Here is a 24,651-nt window from a genome sequence, read left to right as displayed (position 1 = left end):
TAATTTTCTTGAAGATATCTCTAGTCTTTCCCATTGTATTGTGTTCCTCTATTTCTTTGTACTGATCACTGAGTAAGGCTTTCTTAGCTCTCCTTGCTATTTTTTGGAACTCTGCATTCAAATGGGTATATCTTTCCTTTTCTCCTTTGCCTTTCACATCTTTTCTTTTCTCAGCTATTTTTTAGGCCTCCTCAGACAACCATTTTGCCTTTTTGCATTTCCTTTTCTTGGGGATGGTCTTGATCACTGCCTCCTTTACAATGTCACGACTCGGGTTTAAGCTGTTCTTTTATGGTGACAAATGACGTGCTCCAAGGAACTAAAATCTGACATTCCCATCACTTAGAACAATGCAAGTTTGAATGATGCCAATAATAGTAGGGTTTAAGAACAAATTTAAAAACTGTGACTGAATCTATCAAGAAAAGACTCCTTGTATGAAGATTCCATATATGACTCACTTAGCCACAGCACTGTTCCTCCCAACCTTTGTACAATTTCACCCGGAGATGCTCTGTTATTCTGTAATGGACTTTATTTAACAATTAAGGACTCTGGCTCCCTCAGTGTCAATGTCCTCAACTCATCTTCACTGAGAGAGAAAAAAAGTCATACCTATTTAACACAGAGGCTTGAAGGCCTAGCACAGTAACCCCGTCTTAAAGTCATCAGGGATGGAGCATATTGACAACTGGCATGTATTTTCCTCATGGACCATGGAACCTCTCAGCACGCAATGGTACATCTGTAGATAGATCACCGTGTGCTTCCCTCTGAGGTTCCTTCGGTCTCCAGGGAGGAGCTTTGCTCTGGTTCACCCACACCACAGCATCACCGCTGGACCCAGTGCCCTTCTGTGGGTTTCCGTTTGCTAGAACCTTTGACACAGGAATTGCTGCTGGTGCAGAGTTGGACTCTGCTGGTTGCAGAGTCAGCTGCTGGAGTCAGAGGAGTAGATCTCAGATCTGCAGCCATCTTGGATCTGCCTCACCCTTCATTTCTGTATACAGTTTGTCAAGTTGGATCCCTGTGTCTTAATCCTCATTCCTGAGGTCTCAACCACATCAAAACGTGTCTTGGCACAATCCAGTTTCTCTACTTGCATTTCAGATGTTCCACTGTTACCATCTGAAGCACTTCATGTTTCCCTTTGACTCCTCTAGCCCCATAGGAAGCTCAAAGATGTGCTGGGTTCTCTTATCCGCAGTAGAGGCTCTCTGCCTCAACCAAGACTAGTCCTCAAACCTTAAAGAAAATGATGGCCAGTAATAGCCTGCTTACTTCCGAAAGTGATTTTCCTTTTTCTGGAATTTTTGATTATGCCATTTCCTTACTTTTTAATATATTTTAAATATGTGCCTTTTCTGTAGTTTATTTGCCTTTTTTTTTTTTTCCTTTGGTGGTTGCAATAAAAGTGTTGGCTTGCCATGACCTACTACATCCTGCCCAAAAGCAGACCTATTCAAGTTATTTTAACATACTGATATATGTCTGCTCCACCTCATTAATGCCTCTGTTCAGTACAGCAAAAGGGAAACCTGTGACAATGTCGCTTTTTTGGTGAAGGGATAGAAATGAATATAACAGTGTGTTTTATAGGGTCTGGAAACAAACTGTAACCCTTTTCATTGGTATATATTTAAAGATACAACCAAGAGACATAAAACTTAAAAAAAAAAAAATACTAAAAGAGCCAAAGTTGAAAATTATCTGGTTACCATGACCTATCTTTTTAACATAGGAATTCCTAATGTTTATGTAAATGTAATTAATATTTTTATTAATAGAATGTTTAAGAACTCACTTGTCACTTTCATTTCTGTCCTTCCACACACTGAGTGGCAGACTGTCAACTGAGGGAGAGATGGAAGGATGTTACCTGTGTTTACACATCCCCTCCTTGCCCTGGCTTACACATACACCAGCCACACGACCATACACACAGATGGCACTACCGCCGTGTAAATTGTATTGGCTTCTCCTTTTCTGTAGTTTGCTTTGAGGGCATGGATTAACACTCTTACCAATTGTTTTCTGTGTGTGTGCTTTTGCAAATAAGCTTTTTATTTTGGACTAGTTTTAGGTCTCGGAGAAGACAATGGCACCCCACTCCAGTACTCTTGCCTGGAAAATCCCATGGATGGAGGAGTCTGGTAGGCTTCGGTCCACGGGGTCACTAAGAGTTGGAGACGACTGAGCAACTTCACTTTCACTTTTCACTTTCATGCATTGGAGAAGGAAATGGCAATCCACTCCAGTGTTCTTGCCTGGAGAATCCCAGGGACGGGGGAGCCTGGTGGGCTGCCGTCTATGGGGTCGCACAGAGTCGGACACAACTGAAGTGACTTAGCAGCAGCAGCAGTTTTAGGTCTACAGAAATGAAGTCCCTGTATACCTCTCACCCAATTTCTTCGAATATTAATGTAGTACATTCACACCAGGCATTTGTCAAAACTAGGAAGCCAACATTGACACATTATATTAACTCCAGACTTGATTCAGATTTCAGTAGTTTTCCATTAATGCCTTTTTGTTTCATGATCTAGTCCAGGATACCACTTTGTATTAAGTATTTTGTTATTTATTTTTTAATTGATGTTAAGTTTCACATTTATTAATTCAGTGTCCTGTTTGTGCTTCTGTGTAATCCTCTAGCTTTTATTTGACAATTGTTTTTGAGTGTCAAAGTGCCGTATTTTTCATACTCTAAACTCCTAGGCAGGCCTCTGAAGACAACTTGTTCTTTATTTATGACACTATATATCAATATTAAAGTAACTGAAAATATTAAAAATAATGCTTACTTTGTGCAGAGTCCATGAACTCCAGCCGGAACACATAAAACACATAAATGTCAAATTTGAGCAATAAATTTTGATTGATTTTTACATTCCATTTAAGGCACTATTTTTTTCTGTATAGAATCTCATGGAAAATCTTTTAAAATATTGTTTTATAAAAAATTGTTTCCTGTGGGATCTGGAAGTTCTTTAGGTAGATTTTTAGTAAAATGTCTGAACAATTTAAATACTATTTTATATTGTCAGAATGATGGATGTTTTTAAATTATTTTATTACAGTGATTTATCACCCAAGTTTACAGTACTCTGAGCATTATTTTTTTTTTTTTGCTTCAACTGAATAACTAGCATTTTTCTGTTTTGTTCTTTTCCTTGTTGTGTACTCTACTCTGGAGCACTTTCAAATTTCAAAAAAGGTCTCTTATCTGGGGCCCATTAGTGAATGGGCATGAGCCATATGTTCAATGAAATAAGTATTGTGTGATTGAAGATTAACTGAGGGAATGGATCATGGTTCTATTGAAAGCAGCAAGATATTCCGGGAAAAGCTATGAAAATATGCTTTTCCATTAAGGAGAAGCACTTATCAGTGCTGCCAGTCCCGGTAAAGATTCTCTACTTTAATATGAAGCAGACATTTCTTGTACATGAAGGAGGGCATTAGGCTTGATCACACCATAACTATCTGCCAGGTAGGACTCTGACTTCTGGAGGTAACTTTGCAGCTCTCGTCAACTACAGATGGCTGCAAAACTTGGCACTGTTCAAGTGGGCGGCCATGCTCTGATTAAGGGTCCAAGCCTGCAGATCCATTTGTAAAGTTTTGACATTGAGATGATTTAGCCCAGAGAGAAAATTATTAAAGCATGGGTCCCACACTGGTGGCTTGAAGTCTTATTTTGTCTGGCCCAGAGAGAATGTTTTGTTTGTTGATTTTTAATATTGGAATTAACTGCTTAACTCTTAAATGTTGGGAGATCACACCCCTGAAATCTGAATTGCCCTCATTTCTACAAGTCTGTGAAAAGCTAGAGAGTTCTTTTTCAATGGGGCATATCCTCTCCAGCCACACCCAGTGCCCACCCCACACACCTGTTTCCCTGCCCTGCAACTACCAGTTACCACCACTCCTTACTCAGCTGTTTTCCTATGATGAAAAGGCTCGATTCCACAGTGCTCTGCAAAGTAGGAAAAGGAGCTGTGCTTCAGAAGGCAGTGTTCCTCACTCAATGATGTCTACAACTGGCCCTGAAGATTTTTGACCTTGTGACCTTGGGCAAAAAGGTGAGGTCATGTTCACCAGAGCATAGCAACCCACTATCCCAACTCTCAAATTGGAATTGAAATACAAATCCAAACAGTGATTTTTACTTTTAAATGACTTTTACCTTATCACTTGCAGTAATGGCTTCCCAGGTGGCTCAGATGGTAAAGAATCTGCCTGCCACGCAGGAGACGCTGGTTTAATCCCTGGGTTGAGAAGATACCATGGAGAAGATACCATGGAGGAGGAAATGGCAACCCGCTCCAGTATTCTTGCTTGGGAAACCCCATGGACAGAGAAACCTGGCAGGCTGCAGTCCATGAGGTTGCAAAGAATTGAACACGACTGAGCAACTAAACAACAACGATAGTCAGTTTTATGCCTAGATGCTACAGCTAGACTGTCTCGGTTCAAGCTCCCACTCTGCTACTTACAATAATGTATGCTTAGGCCAGTTACCTAACCTCTCTATGCCTCAGTTTCTTCAACTGTAAAAAGAAGATAAAAAGAGTTCTCAAATCACAGAGTTGTTGCAAGGATTCTATGAGCCAGTGTGTGGGAATCACTGGAAACAGAGCCCAGTACAAATAATGTGGCCCAGAAGGATTAGCTGGTACAGTTGTTACTCGCTTTCTCATTGTACTGCTGTATAATTTATTATATGACTCACATTGTCTCCTAATTTATAACTCATCCTGGAGTCTTGTCTTCACGCTGTGTACTCTGTACCTCCTGGGGTCCACATCGGCTTTAGGGTTTGGCCATGTATTTGTGTATTGAAGAAGGTAAATAAGACAATGAATAGCATGCATTCAGAAATGATAGGGGCCTTAGAGATCATCTGGTTGGCAGACTTTTTCTGTGGAGGGCCAGACTGTAAATATTTTGGCTCTGTGGCCATATGGTTTCTGTGGCAACTACTCAACTCTGCTGTTGTAGCGCAAAAGCTGCCATAGATCCAGAATGAAGGGTGTGGCTGCGTCCCAATATCTTTATTTATGGACATTGAAATTTGAATAGCATTTAATTTTCACATATCATGAAATATTATTCTTCTGTTGCTTTTCAACCATTTATAATGGAAAACCCATTCTTAGCTTATGGACCATAAAAACAGGTGGAAGGTCAGGTTTGGCTGACCCCTGATCTAGTCCCAAGCTTACAAACTCCAGTACTTTCAGTGGGAATTCCACCTGGGAATGTTTGGTTGAAATGTGATGCTTCTGGGGCCCCACTCCAAACCCACTTAGTAAAACTCTTGAGTCATGGGCTATGGAATCTTTACAGTGAACATGTGTGTGATCCCCACCAGTGTGCCTCTAGGAATCATACTTTGGGAAACTACCCAAGGCCTTCCAATGAGGATGGAGAACTCACAGCCCTCTTCATAGAGCTAGAAATGATTTACAGAGACTGAATACAAAGGCACCACATTGCAGAAGTAAATGGGATCACTTGTGAACCTCAATTGTTTAAAGGTATTCCTTACATTCCTTTTTTTTTTTTTTTCAAAGTACCCCATCCACAAAGGTCAGTATTTCCTTTTAGTGTGTTGGAGGGATATGGTATCATCTTGAAATTACCCTAAAATCACTGCACGTTAGAGAAATCTCACTTTGTGTTTTTTTTTTTTAATATAATTTTTTTTATTTTAATTGGAGGCTAATTGCTTTACAATATTGTATTGGTTTTGCCATACATCAATCACTTTGTGTTTTTTATCAACATAAGAACATGTGCATACTTACTGACACATTCTTTGTGATGACAAAAAAAAAAAATCTGAAAAAAAAATTTAGATCTGGTGGTGGTTACTTGAAACTTTATGCCACTATGTAAAGAATGTGTTACAGCTACATGTACTGCCCTGGAGAAGGGATGTTAAGCACATACTAACAAGAGAAAAAATTAGCAAGAGACAGTAATGTATACAACATGATTCCACTTTTATTAAAAAAAGGAAATACACTGAAGACACTGGTTAATCTCAGGCAAATAATACTAGAGAGGGAAGTGTAGGATGAAAGACATTTAACTTCTCCTTTAAACATATCTTGATTGTTTGACTTTTTGTAGGACTGATTTTTAAATAGAAAAAAAATTAAGTGAAAAAATGGAAACAAAAAACTTGAATAAACCTTAATAGCCTGTTTGTTTGGGATAGGAATACAGTTTCCCTGATAAGAATGAGACATCTGCTTCTGAGACTCACCAACTTGGAGAGAGTGGAAAAATTTAATAACGTGAATCTGGCTGCAAAATTGCACAATTATCATCTTCCTTTGCCAACTGAAGTCAACAGAGAACTTTTGATGTGGAATTCCATGATATAAATCTCATCTAAAGTCAGGTAGAACCCTGACTTTGAACAAACTCCTGCTTTGGTTAAATAAGTCAGAAGAGGCAAATCATTCTGTTTCTGTGGCCTTTATTTTTAATGGGCAGCTGTTTGTTCCATTACAGTAAGTTTCTTTTTTTTTTTTTTTTTTAATTTTATTTTATTTTTAAACTTTACAATATTGTATTGGTTTTGCCAAATATCAAAATGAATCCGTCACAGGTATACAGTAAGTTTCTTTGAAAAGTAATCCATCTAAATAATTGCTGATTACACAGCTCCTGTTAGACTTCCACTTTGCCCTGATATTTTTTCAACAACAGATTTCTTAAGAACTGTGGAAAACACTGCTACCAAATGCTCGTCTAAATTGTTCTGTCTCATTTGGACATGAATGTCATTTTCATATAATTACATTGAGCATTAGATATCATGTTTTCTGGGGTTAAGAGAGAAAACTAGATGAATCTAATCTATGAAGGAGTTCCAAATTAAATATACTCAGCTCAAAGTGAAAATTTCAATATAAAAAGGTGAACTTCTTTCTCTAATTGCAATTTATCTATTTGTTCTCATACCATTTATTGAGTGTTTACTGCGTCAGAACCTGTACTAGAAAATGTATATGTGTTACCACACAAAGGGATCAGCTCAGAAAAGTGAGATGACATGTAGTCACACAAATAAAGGCACAAACAGAGATTTAATTCAGGTCTTCAGTTTAGTCACTCAGACGTGTCCAACTCTTTGTGACCCCATGGATACAGCATGCCAGGCTTGCCTGATCATCAACTCCTGGAGCTTGCTCAAACTCATGTCCATCAGGTCGGTGATGCCATCCAATCATCTCATCTTCTGTCGCCCCTTCTCCTCCCATCTTCAATGTTTCTCAACATCAGGGTCTTTTCCAGTGAGTTAATTCTTCGCATCAGGTGGCCAAAGTATTGGAGTTTCAGCTTCAGCGTCAGTCCTCCTAATGAATATTCAGGACTGATTTCTTTTAGGATGGACTGGTTCAATCTCCTTGCAGTCCAAGGAACTTTCAAGAGTCTTCTCCAACACCACAGTTGAAAGTATCAATTCTTCAGTGCTCAGCTTTCTTTATACTCCAACTCTCATATCCATACATGACTACTGGAAAAACCATAGCTTTCACTAGATGGACCATTGTTGGCAAAGTAATGTCTCTGCTTTGTAATATGCTGTCTAGGTTGGTCATAGTTTTTATTCCAAGGAGCAAGCATCTTTTAATTTCATGGCTGCAGTCACCATCTGCAGTGATTTTGGAACCCAAGAAAATAATGTCTGTCACTGTTTCCGTTGTTTCCCCATCTATTTGCCATGAAGTGATGGGACTAGATGCCAGGATCTTAGTTTTCTGCATGTTGAATTTAAGCCAACTGTTTCACTCTACTCTCTCATTTTCATCAAGAGGCTCTTTAGTTCTTTGCTTTTTCCATAGGGTGGTGTCATCTGCATATCTGAGGTTATTGATATTTCTCCCAGCAATCTTGATTCCAGCTTGTGCTTCCTCCAGCCTGGCATTTCCCATGATGTATTCTGCATAGAAGTTAAATAAGCACGGTGACAATATACAGCCTTGACATACTCCTTTTGCTGTTTGGAACCAGTCTGTTCTTCCATGTCCAGTTCTAACTGTTGCTTCCTGACCTGCATACAGATTTCTCAGGAGACAGGACAAGTGGTCTGGTATTCCCATCTCTTTAAGAATTTCCCACAGTTTGTTGTGATCCACACAGTCAAAGGCTTTGGCATAGTCAATAAAGCAGAAGTAGATGTTTTTCTGAAACTCTCTTGCTTTTTTGATGATCCGATGGATGTTGGCAATTTGATCTCTGGTTCCTCTTCCTTTTCTAAAACCAGCTTGAACATCTGGAAGTTCACGGTTCACTTACTGTTGAAGCCTGGCCTGGGGAATATTGAGCATTACTTTAATAGCGTGTGAGATGAGTGCAATTGTGCGGTAGTCTGAGCATTCTTTGGCATTGCCTTTCTTGAGGATTGGAATGAAAAGATATGTAGTAGATCTTTTCCAGTCCCGTGGCCACTGTAGAGTTTTCCAAATTTGCTGGCATATTGAGTGCAGCACTTTAAAGCATCATCTTTTAGGATTTGAAATAGCTCAACTGCCATTCCATCACCTCCACTAACCTTGTTCGTAGTGATGCTTTCTAAGGCCCACTTGACTTCTCATTCCAGGATGTCTGGCTCTAGGTGAGTGATCACACCATTGTGGTTATATGGATCATGCAGATCGTTTTTGTATAGTTCTTCTGTGTATTCTTGCCACCTCTTCTTAATATCTTCTGCTTCTGTTAGCTCCCTACCATTTCTGGCCTTTATTGTGCCCATCTTTGCATGAAATGTTCCCTTAATATCTCTAATTTTCTTGAAGATTTCTCTAATCTTTCCCATTCTATTGTTTTCCTCTATTTATTTGCACTGATCACTGAGTAAGGCTTTCTTATCCCTCCTTGCTATTCTTTGGAACTCTGCATTCGTTTTCTCCTTTGCCTTTCACTTCTCTTCTATTCACAGCTATTTGTAAGACCTCCTCAGACAACCATTTTGCTTTTTTGCATTTCTTTTTCTTGGGGATGGTCTTGATCACTGCCTCCAGTACAGTGTTACAAATCTCTGTCCATAGTTCTCCAGGCACTTGTCTATCAGATCTAATCCCTTGAATCTGTTTGTCACTTCCACAGTATTATCATAAGGGATTTGATTTAGGTCATACCTGAATGGTCTAGTGGTTTTCCCTACTTTCTTCAATTTAAGTCTGAATTTGGCAATAAGGAGTTCATGAACTTATATGCAGAGTACATCACGAGAAACATTGTGCTGGAAGAATCACAAGCTGGAATCAAGATTGCAGGGAGAAATATCAATAACCTCAGATATGCAGATGACACCACCCTTACAGCAGAAAGCGAGGAAGAACTAAAGAGCTTCTTGATGAAAGTAAAGGAGGTGAGTGAAAACGTTGGCTCTAAACTCAACATTCAGAAAACTAAGATTATGGCATCTGGTCCCATCACTTTGTGGCAAATAGATGGGGAAACAGTGGCTGACTTTATTTTCTTGGGCTCCAAAATCACTGCAGATGGTGATTGCATCCATGAAATTAAAAGATGCTTACTCCTGGGAAGGAAAGTTATTACCAACCTAGACAACATATTAAAAAGCAGAGACATTACATTGTCAACAATGGTCCATCTAGTCAAAGCTATGGTTTTTCCAGTAGTCATGTATGCATGTGAGAGTTGGACTATAAAGAAAGCTGACCACCGAAGAATTGATGCTTTTGAACTGTGTTCTTGGAGAAGACTTTTGAGAGTCCCCTGGACTGCAAGGAGGTCCAACCAGTCCATCCTAAAGGAGATCAGTCCTGGGTGTTCATTGGAAGGACTGATGTTGAAGCTGAAACTCCAATCCTGTAGCCACCTGATGCAAAGAGCTGACTCATTTGAAACGACCCTGATGCTGGGAAAGATTTCAGGCAGAAGGAGAAGGGGACAACAGAGGATGAGATGGTTGGATGGCATCACCAACTCTATGGACATGAGTTTGGGTGAATTCTGGCAGTTGGTGATGGACAGGGAGGCCTGGCGTGCTGCGGTTCTTGGGGTCGCAAAGAGTCAGACACGACTGAGCGATGGAACTGAACTGAACTGATGTGAGCCATAGTTAGCTCCCAGTCTTGTTTTTGCTGACTGTATAGAGCTTCTCCATCTTTGGCTGCAAAGAATATAATCAGTCTGATTTCATTATTGATCATCTGGTGATGTCCATATGTAGGGTCTTCTCTTGTATTGTTGGAAGAGGGTGTTTGCTATGACCAGTGCATTCACTTGGCAAAATTCTGTTAGCCTTTGATCTTCTTCATTTTGTACTCCAAGGCCAAATTTGCCTGTTACTCCAGGTAACTCTTGACTTCCTACTTTTCCATCCCAGTCCTGTATAATGAAAAGGACATCTTTTTTGGGTGTTAGTTCTAGAAGGTCTTGTAGGTCTTCATAGAACTGTCAACTTCAGCTTCTTCAGCATTACTGGTCAGGGCATAGACTTGGATTACTGTGATATTGAATGCTTTGCCTTGGAAATGAACAGAGATCACTCTGTCGTTTTTGAGATTGCATCCAAGTACTGCATTTCAGACTCTTTTGTTGACTATGATTGCTACTCCATTTCTTCTAAGGGATTCTTGCCCGCAGTAGTAGATATAATGGTCATCTGAGTTAAATTCACCCATTCCTGTCCATTTTAGTTCACTGACTCCTAAAATGTCGACATTCACTCTTGCCATCTCCTGTTTGACAACTTCCAATTTGCCTTGATTCATGAACCTAACATCCCGGGTTCCCATGTAATATTGCTCTTTACAGCATTGGACTTTACTTCCATCACCAGTCACATCCACAACTGGGTGTTGTTTTTGCTTTGGCTCTGTCTCTTCATTCTTTCTGGAGTTATTTCTCCACTGATCTCCAGTAGCATACTGGGCACCTTCCAACCTGGGGAGTTCATCTTTCAATGTCCTATCTTTTTACCTTTTCATGCTGTTCATGGGGTTCTCAAGGCAGGAATACTGAAGTGGTTTTCCATTTCCTTCTCCAGTGGTCCATGTTTTGCCAGAACCCTCCACCATGACCTGTCCATCTTGGTTGGCCCTAAAGGGCATGGCTCATAGTTTCATGAGTTAGACAAGGCTGTGGTCCATGTGATCAGAATGTTTAGTTTTCTGTGACTGTGGTTTTCATTCTGTCTACCCTCTGATGGATAAGGATAAGAGGTTTATGGGAGAGACTGACTGAGGGGGAAACTGGTTCTTGTTTTGATGGGCAGGGCCATGCTCAGTAAATCTTTAATCCAATTTTCTGTTGTTGGGCCGGGCTGTGTTTCCTCCCTGTTGTTTGACTGGAGGCCAAGCTGTGGTGGAGGTAATGAAGATAATGTCAACCTCCTTCCAAAGGTCAAATGTAGGCACTGCTGCACTCGGTGCCCCCAACCCTGCAGCAGGCCACCATCAACACATGCCTCTGCCAGAGTCTCCTGGACACTCAGGGCAAGTCTGGGTCAGTCTCTTGTGGGGTCATTGCTCCTTTCTCCTGGGTCCTGCTGTGCACAAGTTTCTGTTTGTGCCCTCCAAGGGTCTGTTTCCCTAGTCCTGTGTAAGTTCTGGCAGCTCTATGGTGGGGTTAATGGCAACCTCCTCCAAGAGGGCCTATGCTATAACCAGGTCTACTGCACCCAGAGCTCCTGCCCCTGCAGCAGTCCACTGCTGACCTGTGCCTCCTCAGGGGACACCCAAACACAGTTCTGTCTCAGTCTCTGTGGGATCTCTGGGTCCTGGTATGCACAAGGTTTGTTTGAGCCCTCTGACCGTCTCTGGCAGGTAAGGGACTTGATTCTAAACGTGATTTCGCCCCTCATACCATCTTCCTGGGGCTTTTCCTTTGCCCTTGGACGTGGGGTATCTCTTTTTGGTGGGATCCAACATCCTCCGGTCGATGGTTGTTCAGCAGCGAGGTGTAGTTTTGGAGTTCTCACAGGAGACGAGTGCACATCCTTCTACTCTGCCATTTTCCAGGTTAGGCAACAGCCGCTGTTGCTCCAGGGATCAGGAACAACTGCACAGTGAGGTCGCCGTGTTTCCTCTCAGTCTTTCAGGTGGGGTGGGCAAGTGAGGGGGCGGTGAGAAAGGTATGCGATGCCCCCACTGCCGGACTCTTCTCTGGCCACAGTGGCTCATTGCCTCAGCGGGCCGCCCGCTGGCCGCAGCTGCGTCCAGGACATGTCAGTCTGCTACCACCGCCCAGGGGCACTGACCCTGGTCAGTCTTGGCCATGGCTCGGGAGAGCATGGACGGGCTGCCCGGTCCTGAACTTGGAGTCTACGTATGTATTTAACAAACATCATTGCAGCACAGTGCCAGGCACTGTTCTAGGGACTTTATGAAGAGTAACACATCAAATCCTCAGTAATTCCAGATCGTATGAACCATTTACAGGTGAGTTCACTCACTCAGGGAAATTAAATGAATAATGGAGCTGGAATTCAAAGCCAGGCCATCAGACTCCAGAGTCCATGCTTTGAAGCACCACACTAGATGGCCCCTTCTGTCCTAAAGGTTTTGTTACCCCCGGCACTGGGCTGCTTAGGAAGGCAGACAGACTCATAAGAACAGAAATGGAATGAGTTAAGGACTGACGTCAACAGAAGTGGCTATGTAGCATTTGGAACTCTGTCATATTGACTGAAAATCCAACCCAATGCCTTCAGAAAAAAAGGAGGAGAGGGAATTTATTGTATCATGCTTTGGACTGAATTTTATATCCACAGAGCTCATATGTGGAAGCCCAGTGTGACTATATTTGGAGATGGGGCCCTTAAGGAGGTAATTAAGGTTAAATGAGGTCATAAGGGTAGGTTTCTGGTATGATGGGATTAGTGTCCTTATAATAAGAGACACCAGAGACCTTTCTTTTTCTCTCCCTCTCCTTCCCCACTTCTCCTTACACACACACACACCCCACACCCCAGCATAGAGGCTGCCTGTAAACCAAGAGAAAAAGCTTTTGAGTGACACCTTTGCTGGCACAGCACCTATTTCCCAGCCTCCAGAACCATAAGAAATAAGTTTCTATTGTGTAAGTCACCTAGTATATGGTATGTATTTTGTTATGGCAGCCTCAGCAGACTAAGACATATTATGGCTATGAAAATTCACTCCTAGGACTAATCTAGCTCAGACACAGATGGACTCGGGGGCTCAAATACTAACACAACAGTGGCTCTTGTGCTCTCAGCCTCTCTCGCCCTCCCTCTGTCCCTTCCTGACCACTCTTGTTCTGCTTCCCCCTGAATGGACTTTATTCTCAACTCAGCACCTTCTGTGTGCTCCCAGCCCTCAGGCTGACCTAACAGCTCTCGATCACGAGCCAGTCCTAGTGATTTGGGCGCATGATCCCAGTGAAATCCCAATGAGAAGAATGCGTCTCTCTTCACCCACAGCTGTAACAAAAGGGTTGCAATCAAGTCATGCTGGGCTTGCTGGGGTCAGGTACTACCCCCCGCCACAATCACTATGAATTGGCTAAACCTGAGTTACCTATCTTCCCCCGGAGCTGGCAGCCTGGGGTCCGCCCCCTTTGAACTCTGCGGGCTGTACCTGGAGGAGCCTGAGGGCCCAGGAGGAAATCAAGATGGCTGCACCGGGCGAGCGGAGGGACGCAGACCAGCAATGCCAGAAGTCCACCACCGGGTTCGTTATTAACCTCCTTGGTCACTCAGAGGCTATGCATTGAAATGACGAGAGTTTGTAAACACTAGATGCCAGAGGCTCACCCTCAGCCATTCTGATTAGACGGCTTCTGTTCAGAAGCCTTTGGAGAGTGCAGACACCAGGGCTCTAGTCTGAGACACCGTTCTTTTTTCATTTTGTAGCTTAATGCTGAGATTCAGTGTTTATAGATACACGTAATTGGAAGCTAACAAGAATGTGATATTGTGATTAAATACGTGTTTGATCTTCGTCCCTATTTCTGGCACAGAGCTCCAAAAACCCTTGAACGTCTTAAGTGATAAGAGTGATAAAGGTGTCTTAATATTCTCCTTTTTTTGTTTTGGAAGGTATACTTTTTTAATGCATATTTATTTACTTTTTGTTTGTTTGGCTGCATCAAGTCTTAGTTGTGGCGTGTGCTGCTGCTGCGGCTAAATCGCTTCAGTCGTGTCGGACTCTGTGCGACCCCATAGACGGCAGCCCACCAGGCTCCTCCGTCCCTGGGATTCTCCAGTCAAGAACCCTGGAGTGGGTTGCCATTTCCTTCTCCAATGCATGAAAGTGAAAAGGGAAAATGAAGTCGCCCAGTCGGTCCAACTCTTCGCAACCCCATGGACTTTAGCCCACCAGGCTCCTCCGCCTATGGGGTTTTCCAGGCAAGAGCACTGGAATGGGGTGCCATTGCTTTCTCCGTGTGGCATGTGGGGTCTTCATTGGGTCCTGTGGAATCTTGTTGCTGCCCACAGTCTACTGTAGTTGCGGCATGCAGCTCCAGACTTCAGAGGCTCAGTAGCTGCTGCTCGCAGGCGTAGTTGCTCTGTGGCATATGACATCCCAGTTCCCTCTCTGACCAGGGATGGAACCTAAGTCCCCTGCATTGTAAGGCAAATTCTCAACCACTGGACCACCAGGAAATTCTCGAGGTGTCTTAATATCCCTAATAACCCCCTTTCAACCACACAGTGAGTTTATGTTAATATGGTCCTTGGTCCCTTCTGTAAGCACTTAAGGATGCTGTTGGTTGCTTCTATAAGCACTTAAGGATGCTGTTGGTTGCCTGGGGAACCAACCAAGTGATTAGAGGGTTGGAGATTTCAATCCCACCCCACCTCTGGGGAGGGGAGAGGAGAGGGACTGGAGGTTCAATCAATCAACAATGGCCAATGATTTGATCAATCTAAAGCCTTCTTTAAAACAGTGAAGATAGGGTTTGGAGAGCTTCTGAGTTGGTGAACACGTGGAGGTTTGGAAAGAGTGAGGCCCTGAGAGAGGGCATGGAAGCTCCACGCCATTTCCCCGTACCTTTCCCAGTGCTGCCGTCTACCTGGCTGATCCTTAGCTATACCTTTTTATTATAAACCAATAATCTAGTGAAGGGCTTCCCTGGTGCCTCAGGCAGTAAAGAATCTGCCTGCATTACAGGAGACACAGGTTTCATCCCAGGGTTGGGAAGATCCCCTGGAGAAGGGAATGGCTACCCACTCTAGTATTCTTGCCTGGAGAATCCCATGGATAGAGGAGCCTGGAGGGCTACAGTCAATGGGGTCACAAAGAGTCAGACACGACTGAGTGACTAAGCACAGATGCACAATCTAGGGAGTAAATTGTTTCTGAGTTCTGTGAGATGCTAGTTGGAATCTCCAGTCTCTAGCTGGTTGTCCAGAAGCACAGTTAACACCTGGGCTTGTGACTAGCATCTGATGTGGGAGAAGATGGTTTTGTGGGACTGAGCCCCTAATCTGTAGGAGCTCATGCTGTTCTCCAGGGGAGGTCAGAATTGAGTTGAATTGTAGGCCCCAAAGCTGGTGTCAGAGAATTCCTTGTTAGAACTGCCCTGACCACACACACACACACACACACACACACTAGAATTGGTGACTACAATTTTTGGAGAGACTTTCAATTCAACCACTTTTTAATGTTTGTGTAAAATACTCCTACTAAAATGTCGGTGTGTACCAAAAATGACATTCCTTTTCCTATAAATTAGCAAGTAAAAGAAATAAAATTGTCCTGTGAGAAGCAAATTGTAAGATACACAATCAATGGATTAGAGTATAAATCTGCAGAGCAAACTAAAGGAGCAGAATGGAGCTTGAGGTGGGCAGGACAACAAACATGCAATGCATACTCTTATTTGACTTTTGTAACTTGTCATTTATACGTGGTGCTGAAAATACTCACTTCCAACAGGAAAAAAACTACATTGTATTTTTCATCTGCGTGCAACTTTCTCCTCCAAATATTGATCACTGTTCAATTTGCTAATGTTAACTGCCACTGATAGATATCATTTCTTTGTTTCTGGATTTTATTTTGTTGAGTGTGTGAGAAATAAACATGGAACAAAATCTAAATGAAACAAACAGCAGAAGAAAAAAGCAGAGAAGAAAGAATACCGAGCTTGGGAAGACTGGGAAACCCCATTCTACTGAATTTCCCAGCTGAAGAAGCAGCTGGGATAGTCAAAGAAAAAACAGAATGCATACCATTGGGGATAGCCGTTGTTCAGTTTGTGGAAGTGCCCATATATGTATGAATATGTGTATTAACAGAAGAGTGAGATCTTACTCTGAAACTGCTGGGAAAAGAAATGGACGTGAGCATTCAAGTTGCATTAGGAAGAGAGTTGCAATACCCTCTTAGCAGCAGAAAATAATTCTGGCCTACTTTTCAGCAGAAATGGAGTTTGGTTAAGTGAATAAAGTTTAGCTCATGGAAGCACCATAAAACCAGATAGCCAGGCTTAGAATGTGGACAGAAACAAGGTCAGACCAGACCAGAATCGTGCGACAAGCCAGTGAGATGAGATCATCGCTGCTGCCTTCATGGGAATCTGGACCGTGCATTCGGCTCGCCCAGCCCCGCACACTGAGTGTCATTGCCACATGCCTGTTTTACACATAGTCAGTGTAAACAGTGACTTCATGAACAGCAACTCCCACTTATAAAGAAAGTTAATTGTAACCAAACTGTATTTAATTTCTCTTAAACGTGTACAATTTACCACATGCAATACAAATGAAAATGCTTGCATTTTAACACCCAGTAATTTCACTTTGGAGTATGTGTCCTGGCAAAATGCACTGAGTATACACAAGGATCTCCACACCCAAGAATCCTCTTTGGGAAATAGTCAACCTCAATTTTTTTTTTTTTAATTGATGCCATAAGTGCAGATTTTAAAAAAATGCTTAGAAACTACCAGATGGCCAAAGCTGGGAGAGAGAAAAAATAATTTCTAAAAAATCAGTCTGAATCAGAAGAGAGGTTCCAAATATTTTCAGAAGCCTGGAACACTAGGGTAAACCCCACAAAATGGAGTATAACAAAGGTACTTTTTTTTTTTTTTTTTTTTTGCTTCACCTTTTAATAACCAGCTGCGTTGGTTATTAAAGCAGGCTTGACTTGTGGGGCTATTTCCTGAGAAAACAACTTGAGAAGTTTGAGTTGACCACAAACCTAAATGCATGTTATATGGCAGCTATAAAGTAGCTCTGCCCTTAGGTTACACCCAGCCTCCTGTTCAGTTCAGGAGAAGGGAAATTGACAAACCCGGGAACCCCTCAAAGAAGTGAGATGAAGATGAGAAGTGAGCTACATTATACAAAAAAGAATTGAGGGAAACATTAATATTTAGGCTGAAAACAAAGACTAAGGGAAGCTGTAACTCTCTTCTAATATTATATGGAAGGCAGAAAAAAACCCTTAAAACCACAGAATTTCAGCTAAACATGATCTGTATTCCTCTAGGGGATAAAATGTAAGCAAGTATATAGAAATTACATGAATATGGATTTTGTTTTATATAAGAATAAACTTTCTAGCATCTGTAGGTAGTTTAGTAAGTGAGTAAGTAGTTTAGTAAGTTAGTGAGGTTCTCACCACTGGAAGTAATGACGGCTGTCTTTGAATTCTGTTGGGTGAGAGATTTTAAATGTTTAAACTTTTCTTCGTAATACTCTTTTGCATTCAAATTGTTTACTTTTCAGATAAGGAAACAGAGCAAAGAAAAAAGAATACTAATAGCTTGGTGAAAGTACTATGTTTAATACCTAACTGATCTTAATCAGAAGCCTATGAGCTTAATTACAAAATAACCTAGTTTTTGTCTCTCCTTTTTGTCCTGCTCAGTGGGGCTGTTCCTTTCCCTGTTTGGATAGCATCTTGGGCCAGCCTGTGACTTTACAGGTTAAATTTAATGAATAGTAGCACATTCACTTCAAATCAGAAGCACAACCGAATTTGTGACTTAAAACCTCCATTACTGTGTTATCCTCAGAGTTTAAACTTGATTGAAAGTGAGCACTCTCCAGCCTCCACGTCTCCCTTGGCCTGCCTGCCTTTGGTTGCCTACCTGCAGCGCAAGAAGGCTCACAGAAGGGGGAACAGGGGGCAGAAGAGACTTTTCCCTAACAGACACTTTTATGAGACCTCTGCCTGTGGAGGAAATGGCAGCCCACTCAAGTATTCCTGCCTGGAGAGTCCCCTGAATAGAGGAGCCTGGCGGGCTACAGTCCATGGGGTCGCAAAGAGTCGGACACGACTGAAGCGACTTGGCATGCAGCACGCAGGCCTGTCTTCAGGAGGCTGCGTGTGTGGGGGGTGAGGTGGGGCTGGTGCTGACACGTTCTCTCACGGGAACCCTTCCGTCTCCGGGGACTCCCTGACAGACCCCTCCACTGAACTGCTGTATCACGGTCCGGGCCCCAGCTTTGGCGGAGCCTCTCCACCCGAGCCCGAGTCCCTGCCCCAGCCAGGATAGTCACGTGTGCCTACCACCTCCTTTCCCTGGCAGACCATGCCCTCTGGTGGGATCCCTTCAAAGACAATCGCGGTCTGACGTCACAGCCATGGTTTCCACAGCTAATCCCCAGGGGTCACAGAACTTGATACAGGGCAAGCGCTGTTACTGCCCAGAGGCAGCTCTAGGCTCTGTTGCCATCAGCTGCTCTCACTTCCTCAGGCTTGAGGTGGACCGCAGTCCCTGGGGCTGAGGAACACCTATTTCCCTCTCTCAGTGGTTCCAGCGAAGCCCCTCTCACCACGCCTGGCTTCCAGAGGCTGAGCCAGCACGCCCCTCCGCACAGGGAGTTGGGGCAGGCGGGGAGGTGAGAATGCTGCTCTCACCCCCAGAAAGTCTCCTGACAGACCTCCAAATCCCAATCTTTTTGTTTTTTATGTCACTGCTCTGAGAGACAGAGGAGCCTAATGGGCTGCCATCTATGGGGTCGCAGAGAGTCGGACACGACTGAAGCGACTTGGCGGCAGCAGCAGCAGCTCTGAGAGAAGGACCCAGGTAAACAGCTCATAATTTCAAAGGACTTGATTATTTTTGTTATAATTTTACATTTTGAAGATCTGTTTTACCTGGTAGCTAGTATACCTTGATGCCCTGGTTAAAATGTCCAATGAAATATCCCTATTATACTCATTTATTCCCCTCACAAGCTTATTTGATAAGCCTCAATATCCCCGTTTTATTAATAGGAAAAACTGAGGCACAGAGAGATAAAATAATTTTGTCCAGTCCATGGTAATACAATTTGTAAATTGTGCATGCATGCTGTCATTCAGCCGTGTCTGACTCTTTGTCACCCTATGGACCATAGCCCACCAGGCTCCTCTATCCATGGATTCTCCAGAAAGAATACTGGAGTGGGTTGCCATTTCTTTCTCCAGGGGATCTTCTGACCTAGGGTTACATGTCTCGTGTATTGGCAGGCGGGTTCTGTACCACTGGCACCACCAATTGTGAGATTGGTTATACATCCAGAATCTGCTATCCACATCTGCATCATACTGTGATGGGTAAGCAGGTTGTGTTGTGCAGAAGAATCAACCTATATGTCTTGTTTTCCTTGTGGGAGCAGGCAGAGGATTGTTTGCAGGAGACCCAGGTTCGATCCCTGGGTCAGGAACATCCTTTGGAGAAGGGAATGGCAGTCCACTCCAGTATTCTTGCCTGGAGACTCCCCATGGACAGAGGAGCCCAGCAGGCTACAGCCCGTGGGATCACAAACAGCCAGACACGACTGAGCAACTAACACTGCTACTACTATTATTTGCTTCATAGGATCCTTGTGGGGTCAAATAAGTCATTGGATGGGAAAGAACTTTTAAAACTCACAAAGTACTGTCCACATTCAGGGAATCATTATGACTGTGTTATTCCCATCCCACAAAGGCAGCTGCTGTAGGTAAAACTGCAAGTTCATCCTCTGCCAAGGGTCCCATGACAGGGACCACAGTGATGCTGTCCAACAGGCATGGCAGAAGAGAGACTGTGTCCTGAAAATCATTTAAACAGAAGGAAAGGAAGCATAGTTAAAATAAAACCTTCAGAAATGGTGTTGTAGGGCTGAGACAGAGCCAAGCTGAGAAAACTTTGGGATACTTTCTTTGCTCTTGAGAACGATTCTAAGGCTTGAATATCAGCCAGGTGGAGAAAAAGGGAGTAAGTTCACAGCAGACCTCACAGCAGAAAGAGAAAAGCACAAACTCACAAATTTGGGGAAAGTGAGCATAACAATACAGAAAAGTATTTTAAAATCCACTCAAAAACTGACCAGAGTCTAAGCTATGGCTGGATGTTTGCAAACACAACAGCTGCTGCATTCCACAGTCTAGAAGGGAAATAATGGAAACTTTCTTTTCTCTTTTCCAACAAGACACAACAAAAGCAGAGCTGATGTAATTAATGAAAAAAAGATGGCTATTTAAAACAGTGAAGGCACTGAACAACAGAATGGAATGGAAATGAGGCCCACATTTAGGGACAATTCGTTATTTATCTGCTGTTCTTTTAATGCACACTGCATTCTGCTAATATTCCCCTCTCCAGGGAGACTACCAAACCAGGTTGGTTAGCGATACAAGCATGAGAAGTTAGATGCTATGATATAAGCAGCTGGTGGATGGAGTTATTTCTTGAATATTAATTAAAGTAGTCCATCCAACTTGAAGACTCTTACAATTGAATACTTCAACTTAATGGATCTGTTTTCAAATTCCCTTTAATGGCCCTTCTGTGACCATAATATCTACTTTTCCAGACATCCTAAGTAGAAACCATTATGGACAATGTATGTAAAATCCCCCAAGGATAGCATATGGAGGAGAAACTGTGGACTGCCAAATTCAGCAGCTCTGGAGAGAGTGTTTCTGAATTAAACTTGAGTCTACAGGGATTACAGTTCATTTATGACTGGCAAAATATATCTTCCCAATTCCGAAAGATAAATCCCACTGATATATATGTGGATTTCACAAGTGTTTCTCAAAAAACACAAGACAAAAAAATCTTCCACAAAATGTAGAAGTTCTATGATATTTTGAAATTATGATAAGTCACATGTTATGTTGGCTTTCACGGTTAGAGAATTTTGTAAGTGCTGTACCAACTCTGACCTGAGGAAACTTGGTTCAGAAATTTCATGCTGAGATGTTAGGGTAAAATGACTGTTTTGAAAAACTTAAAAGGACTGACAAGGCAGTGACTATAGTCTTTGGTGTTTTAAAGATAAATTTAAAAACTTCAAAAGTTTGGAGAGGAGGGAACCAGAGTATTGCAAACTTTTTCTTTTGCCAAATAAGACCAGTTTTAATTTTATTTTAATTTTATTTTTTATGAAAAAGATAATAGATATTATTGATAGCACAGACGCAGAGTTTAAAGTGCAGTTCTTTAAATTAATGTACTTAGCTTCATGAAAAATCATCCTGGTTTATCTTCATGTTCTGATTTCATTGTGGACCAGGGAAAATACTGTGGCAAACCAGAGCTGGTCTGTGAACCCACAGTTGAAAACCACTAGCTTGATTCACTTCATTAGAATGAGCTGGTTCTCTACCCTAAGCAACCATTAAAATCTAATTCAAAAGCTTTCAGCATCCAGCAAACTCCTGTAATTTAGCACAAAGTGATTAAATCTTCTAGTGAATGTTTACATTTATGGTGAATGATATTTTATTCTGTATCCATGCAATAAATTTCTTGGGATGCTATTTATTTTTTAAATTTCCACTTTCAAGGAACTGATATAGCTAGAATTTTAACCATCTTTAAATATTTAAGACTATTATTTTAACTTGAAATGCTAGTAAACTTCTAACTTACATGCACAGAATACTTATTCTTATCCTGAATAGAACTTTTTTTTTAATACTCTTTTTTTAACCCTAACCCTAACCCTAACCAAGTCAGGCCATTAACTCCAAGAATCTACTAAGATGGCTTGTTTATTGGCACTGTCTTGTATTTGTGTTCAGATCAGATCAGTCGCTCAGTCGTGTCTGACTCTTTGTGACCTCATGAATCGCAGCACTCCAGGCCTCCCTGTCCATCACCAACTCCCAGAGTTCACTCAGACTCACATCCATCGAGTCAATGATGCCATCCAGCCATCTCATCCTCTGTCGTCCCCTTCTCCTCCTGCCTCCAATCCCGCCCAGCATCAGAGTCTTTTCCATTGAGTCAACTCTTCTCATGAGGTGGCCAAAGTACTGGAGTTTCATGTTGGATGTTTAATATTAAATTCTCCTATAAGCAGAGAATTAAAAAATTGTATTATTTTGTGATTTTTGATGTTGCAATATTTCTAAATGGAATTTGGAATTATTTTAAAAGAACTTAATTTTTAAATTCTGGTGGAGTAGCTTTCCACTGAAAATGAAAACTCTAAAAATCAAGTCTTACTCTGTACCTACTTTTGAAAAACTTGATTTGGGATCCTTATATTCAAGAACACGTAGTTCTTTTTCCTACCTGTTTGAAAATTAATATTAGCACCTTGACACTTCAAGGAGAAAGAACTGGTTAAATTTTCCCTCTAGCAAGGCCCTTGAGCAGTCTTCTTTGGCCAAAGAAGGAGAATAAAGTATTCCCTCCCTACCCTGTTACTCTAAAGACAATGTACTCTTAAATTTCATCCATTCACACAAACTAAGTCTAAGATCCCAAACCAGGTAATCCACACCTCCCACCCCCACAAAATCCCATAGTAAATTAATCTGAATCCTTGAAAGTAAGGGGAATGCTAATGAAGAGACTCTCACTTTTTTACTGGCATCAGTTCATGAGTGTTTGAATTTTTATTTCACAACAAGCTTGTCTTCCTTTTGTAATGAGTAAAAATCTATCAAGTATTGTTTTTGAAATCTGTGTTTTCCTGATTCTATAAGAATTATTCTTTTATTCTTAGGAATAAGTAAAACGGGTGGGAGGTGGAGGTAAAAACCCAGAACACATTTCTTGAACTAAAGAATGATTGAATATAGAATTTGTAACTGCATCAAAGCCAGCAGAGATCTGTTATTTTTTTCTAAACATTTACTTTTCAATTCATGCTGCTGCTGCTGCTAAGTCGCTTCAGTCGTGTCCGACTCTGTGCGACCCAGTAGACAGTAACTCCCAAAAAGCAGCTGCCATTTGCTGAAGTTGTTGAAGTTTGGCTACATTATCTGAGAACCAGTAGAGGTCGCCATCAACCACATTCTAGCACTTTCGGGAGAGGAAAAAAAAAATGTTTCCTTAGTAAAAAATGCACAACAGGGTCAGAAGTTTTCAATATGAAGCTTTCCTCTTGGAAGCTTCGCATAATTGACTCAATACTCAACTCAGAGAAAAAAGTATAAATACAAATAATAGATACAAGATGTTGGTGTTATAAAACTTCAAAAAATAGAATTTCTTAGAAATTACATTAAAAATTCTTCTAGTTGATTTAGTTAATACAGATTCTTCTTTATGTTAAAATATTGGGACAAAAACCTCAAAAAGTTATCAAAGCTCAACATGGTAAAATCCGTAGATTTGTAAAATGAACGTGGTCTCTATCACTATGTTTGGAACTCTTAAAAGTCTCAAATACTTTTTATTTGCCCCAAAATATCCTGTGACTTTCATTCTATATGTTAGTATGTTTTCTCAACTAACAATACAAGTTACTGTGTCATAGAGTTACTATAACTAGTGCCTATCACAGTGTACATAGAATATTGAAGCCTGGTAAGTGATTATTGCTGCTGAGTTTTCCAAAGATAGTTTAAAATTTAATTCATTTTCTTTTAAGGCATGGTGGAGATGGGGAAACAGTGGAAACAGTGTCAGACTTTATTTTTTTGGGCTCCAAAATCACTGCAGATGGTGACTGCAGCCATGAAATTAAAAGACGCTTACTCCTTGGAAGAAAAGTTGTGACCAACCTAGATAGCATATTCAAAAGCAGAGACATTACTTTGCCAACAAAGGTCTGTCTAGTCAAGGCTATGGTTTTTCCAGTGGTCATGTATGGATGTGAGAGTTGGACTGTGAAGAAAGCTGAATGCTGAAGAATTGATGCTTTTGAACTGTGGTGTTGGAGAAGACTCTTGAGAGTCCCTTGGACTGCAAGGAGATCCAACCAGTCCCTTCTGAAGGAGATCAGCCCTGGGATTTCTTTGGAAGGAATGATGCTAAAGCTGAAACTCCAGTACTTTGGCCACCTCATGCAAAGAGTTGACTCATTGGAAAAGACTGATGTTGGGAGGGATTGGGGGCAGGAGGAGAAGGGGACGACAGAGGATGAGATGGCTGGATGGCATCACTGACTCGATGGATGCGAGTCTGAGTGAACTCCTGGAGTTGGTGATGGACAGGGAGGCCTGGCGTGCTGCGATTCGCAAAGAATCGGACACGACTGAGCGACTGAACTGAACTGAAATGAACTGACTTGTGAAGAAAAGACATTATAGTTTGGAGGTAGAATGTATAGATATCTTAAAATAATAGAAAAACAGCCCTTAGGAATTCCCTGGCAGTCCAATGGTTAGGATTCAGCACTTTCATTGCCAGGGCCCAGGTTCAGTTCCTAGTGGGGAAATGAAGATCCTGCAAGACATGCAACACAACCCCCCCCCCCCCCCACGCCGGCTGGCAAAAAAAAAAAAAAAAAAAAATCAA

This window comes from Bubalus bubalis, chromosome 4 (assembly GCF_019923935.1).
Source record: "Bubalus bubalis isolate 160015118507 breed Murrah chromosome 4, NDDB_SH_1, whole genome shotgun sequence".
Classification (NCBI taxonomy): Eukaryota; Metazoa; Chordata; class Mammalia; order Artiodactyla; family Bovidae; genus Bubalus; species Bubalus bubalis.
Note: the sequence above shows the minus strand (reverse complement) of the source record.